Below are 8,741 nucleotides of genomic sequence, written 5' to 3'. Positions count from 1 at the left end.
GTTACCATAGGCACAGACAGTACTGCAACATGAATGATTACACCAACATGAAGTAACAGGCCTTCCATTTTAGACTGGCAGCCAGGTTCTAGCCGAGCCTGGATGCTACATAATGAAAAGTCCTAACTTCTACGGTTATCTTAAGGCCACAAAGTTAAGGTGTCGATCCCTTTCACTTTTTTATTCCTCCCCATTATTTTAGTTGCAATTTTGTCAAAACTGGAAAATGAAGTCTGAAATTTAACAAAAAAAAATATAGTTTTAAGTGATTTTTTACTTGCCAGTATTTTTCCGATTCTTCTATCTTTAAAGCCCTATTTGATTTCAACATAGAAAAAGATTAATCATGAAGCTCATCTTCACTACTAGACTGTTGTCATGCAACCTGGGGTGGGTCCACCGAGGGTAAGCAGGGAGGGATCCATTTTTAAACAAACAAACAAGTAGTTCTATCTCCGTGGGGGTGTAAGCTCACGTGGTTGCGGGAGGTTGGTGGGGTGATTAAGCGCACCTGCACGTGAGGGTGTGGTCTGCTTTGATTGCTTCATTGGCTTTCCATAGTTTGTGATTGAGGTGCTGCTCCCACACAGGCATATAAAGGAAAGCCGGCACAGTAGGAGAGGAGTCATGTGAAAAAACAAAAAGGCGGAGGTTAAAGGACAGTTTCTTGCCTTTGGATCTTAACTTTTTTTCATTAATTTTTAACTTCCACACTCACTGTTTTTTATTGGAGTATTTATTTACTGACATTTTGAGTACTGCACTTTGAACACTGTTTGGATTTGTTTAGCTTGTTTTAATAAAAGCACTGAGCACTTTTTTTTTTTTTTTACATTTACCACTTGTTGTAAATGTGTGTCCTCATTTGCCCGGCTCATCTGTTGGTTGCATTAAAGGTAATGCGGGGTCAAGTGGTTCCCAAAAAGCCAGGTGGGAGCCTGGAGCCAACCTGCACCGTCACACCTGGCCATACAGGTTGCAAAACAAAATAATATACTGCCACCCTAGGGCAGCTCAAAAATAACCGAAAAGCTGGTGACCAGCACTACATTCCCAAAATCTATTACACAAAAGTACTAAAAATACCTAGTCCTGCAGGGCCAGATGTGTATTCCTAAAGATGAATACCCATCTGGCGACAACCAGTTAAAAAACTTGTCGCGAATAGCGGCAAGTCCAACGTTACAAAGGCTATACCCATAAAGCTCCATTCTAAAACACATCCCAATTTTTTGTCCGTGCACTAAACTTAACCACCTGAGTTCACGGAGAGAGCAAAAGAAACCGAAAATATGACTTGACATAGAAAGGAAAGAAATAGGTAAAACTGCAGTTATCCATTCAGGAGCTCAGTAGCACATGGAAAGTGAAGCTTAATAATTAATTTGTATGTTGTAATAACAGAAGAGACGGACGGACGGACGGACGGACCTCTGCAGCTACATGCATTTGAGAAGTGCTTCTGTCTACTAGGATATCTTTCTGTCATTTTGACTATTGCACCACTATATGGCATAACCACAGCAAACAGAGTTTAGATAAGCATTGTGGTCTAAGTCCAAGTGTTAAAACGCTGCAGCTATATTCTGACAGGGCATGTTTGCATTTCCAATTAGACGGCAATATTAAATTCCTTCAGTTATTCGTTTAGACGTGCGGTCAGACTGTGGCTGATATGTATCGTTACGCAGATTTGTTCATTCAGGTGTTTTGAGCACTGAAATCTGTGTTTCCTGTGACTCTTCATTTTCAGCTCTCTTAGCGGCAGACCTTTTGACAGGGTAACACACCCTTTATTTCCAATGCATATTTTACAGAATACATTTTCTCAAACATAGCTGCCAATTTTTTTCAAACTCACAGCGAGTCCCACACTGTTTTTGTAACGGTGAACAAGAGAGAGTACACACAGCACATCCAAAAACATATTGCTCAATTATACCACTCGTGCACCAATGTCTTTGAATGCCAATGTATAATCTAATGCTACAGAAGGGTTTTTTGCTTGCAACAGGTTATGTTTATTTTTAACATGCATTTATATTGTGGCGAGTGGCTGGGGGTGCTACCAAGCCGGGACACCCAGAAGAACCGGAGGAGGGCTTGTGCATCCTCCAGACCACGAGTGGGCGGCCGTACTGGCAGCTTTAGGGACCACGGGAACGGAGCTAGGAAGCTCAACTCTATAGGGGCCCGTGGTCACCACCAGGGGACACCCCAATGCCTGAGGAGCCCTGGTCCTCAGCACTTCCATCACACCTGGAAGTGCTGTGGGGGTAGAAGACCAGGGACACCTGGAGTGGTTCTGGGTGCACAGCCGGTACTTCCGCCACACTGGGAAGTGCCAGCGGAAGATTGCCGGGAGGCACCTGGAGCACGTCCGGGTGGGGATAAAAGGGGTCACCTCCCTCCATTTGTTGGCTGGAGACGGGAGAGGAGAAGGACAGAGCTCAGGAGGAGAGGAACAGAGACGGCCTGAAACAAGAAGAGAAAGGCATTGTATGAGGGCCAGGACTTTTGGGGAGTTTGGGGGTTGTGTGCACCTGTATAAATAGTAGAATAAAGTATAATAAACGTGTGTGGGTTGAACCATCATTGTCCTCCTGTCTGTGTCCGGGCCAGGTTCCACAATACGTTTAATAGGATCTTTTAGGAGACCTGTCAACTGTAGACAGTTCATTGCAATCGTAAGTTTGCTCTCTGTAAAAAAAGCAAATTAAAAGCACAATTGCCTCTTTGCAGTTCAAAACCATCACCCCAACTTTGAGCTCCACTTTCATGAGGTGTTGGTTTGGCTTAGAAATGTGACACTCAGTAGGCTGTCTAGTTGTTTCCACTCACTTTTAAGCAAAATTCACTATTGGTGATCTCTAGACCTACTGTATATATTACATGTCTGGATTAAGCGAGACTAGAAATGACCAGACCCAAAAGGTGAGTAAAAACAGAAACAAATTAATAGAAAGTAATAAAAAAGGAACATTTTTACAAAAGTTCCCTGCATTGCCATGAGATTTCCTAATAAACAATAATCATCTCAAAGTAAACAAAAGAATCACGCAAGTATGGCAACAATAATCTGTTCAAATAAAAGATAAAAGTCAATAACCTCCTTAATGCTACATTTTTTCTCAAAAAAAAATACACATTAAAAGCATTGCATTTTTTGGCTTCAAAAATGACACTTACTAAATATCATCTTTCTACTGTAAAACATACAAAACAATAAAAGTACAAAGTCAGAAGGGTAAAAAGTATGATAATAATGTATATATAATGTCAAAATATGAATTTTGTGTGGTATATTTTTGAATAGGAAAACTGCTTAGGTGTATGGCCATTTCCCCGACTCTGTTCAGTACAACGGGTTCATCTCAACAATTCTTTCTATTACGTAATCATTAAGAAATAACTTCAGGTAAGTAACTGGATCCTGATTGTGAACACTCACTTTTATTCTTGGCTGCCCCATAAAATTAAAACAATGTGGTGCTGGTTTATTTGAAGCAGGGTGAACAGAAATCCAGACACCAGTGTCATTTTTGGATTGATCAGAATCACTTTTCGGTTTCACTGGTTATTGCAATTTCACTGCCTGCAAACAAATTCACATCATCATCACTGCTTATAAGAGGCTCCTCAACATCACTGCTTGTAGCACCACCAAGAGCATGCAACACCTTGATTACTGAAAAACATTTCTTATAAAGACACCATTATGAAGCTAGGAGAACACGCATTTACACTGTTGCCTGCCTAATGCTTATGTGAGGCATGCCTATACCATTGCCCAAGTAACACTTGGGACTAACGTTGTTCGCATTTTTACAGCCTGACTAATCCTTGGGTCTAACGCTTATGCAAGATGTGTCTATATAGTTGCCCGAGTGACACTCTGGACTAACGCTTTTAGCACTGTCTTTACAGCCTGAGTGATGCTTGGGTCTAATGCTAAGGAGGTAAAAGCATCCAGGCTATATATATATATATATATATATATATATATATATATATATATATATATATATATATATATATATATATATATTTGGCACTGATGATTTCATCAAGACTCTTATAAGAATACTCTACCCGACATATTTTTTATATGTTACTTACCCCATGTTTAATCATCTGTTTTCATTTGGAACAGATATAACAAAGTTTATTACAGAGTAGATATCTATGGAGACCAATCCTGGACAACCACAAAGAATATCAAAATGTCAAAAAAATCTCACATTGCTCATCTAGCTCCCAGACGTGTATGTTTACTAAAATATTCTTAAATCACTTTCAGAAAAATGCTTTTACGAATGAATACAGAGAACGCTCAGACACGAAAGAGCATTTGAATTGAAGACCCCCAATCAATCTTGAGATGTACTCATTTCTCATTGGGCACCTTCTGTTGATATTACATGAAGCACAATGCCAGCCAATGAATAAGCAGTTACTGGGCTGAACTCCAGGCCAGTGAATGAGGTGGGACTTTGGTTTAAATACTTGTTCCTATCTCAGCACATTCTGTTTTAGCTCACAAGTTAATAAAACATTAGTAACAATATTAAGTAAAAATTGTAAAAGACAATATTTTAGTTATCTTACTAGATTCAGTTAGCAATATTTTAGTAAAAATTACATCTGTATTGGAATGTTGGGAGCATACAGCTGCTGGACTTTATATTTAAATTATGCAACACCAGGAATTAGATTTTTTTCATGGACATTTTGATATAGTTTGCTGAAATTTCACATACTGATTTGTAGTAAAGCTGGCATCCTAGGACAGTACCATGTTTGAAGTCACTGAGCTCTTCATTATGACCCAGTCTATTGTAAACGTTTGCCAATACAGATAATGTGGCTATGGGCTTGATGTTATACACCTGTTCACAATGGCTGCAGCTGAAACACCACAATTCAGTAATATGGACTGGTGTCCGCACACTTTTGTCCATACAGTGTTCAATTCCCCCCATCCCAATATGGATTTTAATTGATCAGATAACAAGGAGGTTTAGTTAAGTTTCCTGGAATTTTACCCCAAAAATAATGTGGATGAAGTCTTTAAAGTGCAAATCTTTATATATAATACGCTACTGTGGCTGTTCGTTTGTCTGTTCAGGATTTTAAATCACCTATAGCTGGCAAACTGTTTGACCTATTGACCTGAAATTTGGTACACATACACTATGTGACGTCTACTAACAGCTCTCGGGGTGATGACTGACCTTCAAGGTTATTCCTCTTTTTATTTTTAATTTAATTTGATTGTAGAATCAATTCTCGGCAGCGGCCAGCAGGGTGGCTGTGTGGCGTATGTGTACGGTTTCATTTCTCATCCCTACCACCTTCGCCGTCACTTGACCTACCTCTTCATATCTTAAATCATTCCTGAGGCAGATTGAAGACTGAAGTGCCAGCTTAAGTGAAAAATTAAAGAAAACGTACTAAGTAATTGCAACACAAACTCTCACTTAAATCAGTTTTAATGCGAAAAGATGCCGATAAAAGAAGAGAAGAAGCGGGCCGCTAGGGTGGAGAAAAGAAGAGCTGCTCAGTTAGCAGCAAGTGCATCAACCTCTGAGCAAACGAATGCTAAACGCAGACAGAAGGAGGATCAAAACTATGACTGCTCAAGTCAAGCGTATTCACGGCACGTTATTGTGCAGTGCTCTGTTACCAGTAAATTCATATTTGACATTTCTAAAATTTCAAGAAACATTGTTTTCATCAAAGGACAGGCAAGCTTAACATTACAATTATAAATGTTGACAACTGGACAGTGAGAATGTAAATATCCATCGGTCTTCCCATATATTCAACGCAACTTACAACACTAGAGTTACAGTTGGTTCCACTTTTTGTTTTTCCAACTGGAGCACAGACAGGAGAAGTGACTTGTTCTTGGTCACACTGTGTCATTAACAGGACTTGAACACACAGTCTCAGGATTTGAAGTCCAAAGCCTTCACAACTGCACAACCAATGTTTTTAATTAGTATTTTCAAAAATACATATGGTCAGCATGACAGAACAGTGATTTGCATGGCTGCCTTATAGCTCTGCAGACTTGGGTTCAATACAGAACCAAGTCAATGCTTTAGCAGAGTCTGTTTGCCTGCATCCGTTTTCACTTTTAGTACAAGTGTGTAATTCTCAGTGATGTGGCCATTAATTTAAATTCTCATTAAACAGACTAGGTATGAGTAAAGTTGAGGTTGAGCATTACTATACCTGAAATGAACTGCCCTGCCACACATGGCTGGTTTGTGCATAGCACCTGAGATTACTAGCATACACTGCAGGTTCCCATGACCCTGTTGTTTAAAATGCGAGGCTTTATAGAAGACACAATTTTAAAATTAGGTAGGTGAACTTAAATACTCACAGTTACGTCATACCAGTCTGTACAGTATGAAAAAAACATACCTTCATACTGCTCTTGAAACCCATTTTAATGCAAAACAAAATGGTAAGACTGTTCTATCAGAAAAATGCTGTGGGCTTCTGAATTTGATGGATTCTACAACTCTAAAGAACATGGAATAAAAGGAAGAAACAAATGATATAATGTAACAAACTATAAAAAGGACAAAAAGCTGGTCTTCTTTAAAATTTTTTAAATATTAAATCACAATAAAAAAAATGACCGAAATTACAACTTCAAAAAAATGCATTCCCTCTTAGTCGAGTTTCCTGACCTTGATCAATCAAAATGTAACTGACCTTATCTTCTGTTTGTTTTGTGCTTTATTTAAAGCCATTGGCTTGAGAAAGATCACCTGCATGACAGATATTGGTTTTTATGAGCTAATCATTAATAATGTGCAGACCAAAGATACAGAAGAAACATGTGCCATTACTATAAAACACGGTGCCACGACACTAGCTTCTGACCTCCAAACAAATTTTGTATCTTACAAAAGGCCGCGTTAGCATAATATGTAGAGTTTTTAAATGATCTTTTGATTAATTGAAAGAAAAACAAACATTCACCAACACCTGTAATATCCATTTGTAGTAGTAATTGCTTCCTTAGTCACTCTGTCAACCAATATACCAAATTTGAACGACAACAGGATAAATCTGACTATACAACCCAAACTTCATGTCTGCTGGCGCTACTGAATCTCAATATCACATAAATAGTTGGCCAGAAGGTCTCAACCACTAGCACACCATGCCTTGATGAAAAGAAACTCCACAGGACCTGAGAAAGAAAAGTTGAAGAAATAAATCAGTCAGGAAAAGATAGCACGGGTCAGGTCAGGTTGGGGAGCATGCACTGGTACAGCGCATTGCTGCAACAACCACACGACGAGACTGCTTGGGATCCAAGGTTGGCAACCCCCAGACGGACACACGGTCCAGTCCCACTCTTTGGAAATGACCATCTATCTGCTGCAGCCAAGTGTTAAGTGGGCATCCCCTTGCCCTGGTCCAGCCACTCGGGCCCTCAACAATGGACATCCTGTAAGTCGAAACACCCTCGCGGAATTGCGCCACATGGTTGAAGTGCCAAAACTGATGCTCCCTCACAATGCAAGCAATGTGCCCCATTCGGGACTCTGTGAACAACCACTCACTCGATGCAAAGTCAAACCAGCAGTACCCAAGGATTCTCCAAAGAGACACAGTACCGAAGGAGTCCACACTATCTCTAAAACTCAGGACTCCAGCAAACAACTGGGAGAGGCATCATTTCCAAATGAACAAATCTGAAGGGAAGAGTGGGCCAAAATTCCTCCACATTGATGCCAAAGACTGAGCTCCTGTAGCCAGAAGCATTCGATTGCAATTTTTGCTGGTGAAGTCGACACAACCAAGTATTAAGGAGATGCAATTAATTTTTCATTTGGGTGAAAACAAGTGTTTACTGTACTTTTTTTCCCTTCAATAAATCCACATTTTAAACTGTGTACTGTGTTTACTCAGATTGTCTTTTAATTATACTAAATGTGTTTGGAGATCAGAAATAATTGTTGTAAATAAGCAAGAATATACTTTTTCACAACACTGTAAATTGGTGCATGTGGCATATTCGGTTATGTTTTATAATACACCAAATGTCATGGAAAAATGTTTAAATTAAAGGACATAACCTGAGATAAACTTTTCTTGCATACAATGTCATCCATAATGTTTGGGACAAAGACACATTTTCTTTGATTTAGCCCTCTGCTGCAAAGTTTAAAACTACAAATCACACAATTCAGATGTAATTAAAGTCCACGTGGCAGACTTTCATTTAAGGTCATTTGTATACATTTTGGGCACACCATGTAGAGATGATAACACTTTTTCCGTATGCTCCTCCCATTTATGGGTAACATAGTGTTTGGGACAAATGGCATTACAGGGGTCTGTGATTCCTCAGGTGTGTTTCATTGCTTTATAATATACCTAAGCTTGCTTCAGCTTTTTGAAATCTGTAGTTGCCATTGTCCAGCATTACTAGAAGTCACATAATGTGGCTTTGGTTTAACTGCCCTACAAAGCCTACAGTATAGCCCATCTCTATTTTTTTTGGCACAATGAGACAAACACTTGCATCAAGTTATAATCATATCAAATAGAACAGATAAGGCACCAAAGTAACCCTGTCTATTATCTCCCAAAATGGTAACGACACAATATGCATGTCTTTAGACTGCTGGGATATCCACTCTTTAAATCATGGGAGTGGCTTCACCAAAACTCACTGCATTGCCCTTTCTTGCTGGCACTGTCATTGT

Source organism: Polypterus senegalus, chromosome 3 (assembly GCF_016835505.1).
Source record: "Polypterus senegalus isolate Bchr_013 chromosome 3, ASM1683550v1, whole genome shotgun sequence".
Classification (NCBI taxonomy): domain Eukaryota; kingdom Metazoa; phylum Chordata; class Cladistia; order Polypteriformes; family Polypteridae; genus Polypterus; species Polypterus senegalus.
The sequence above is the reverse complement of the archived record's forward strand: the minus strand, read 5'-3'. Positions refer to the sequence as shown.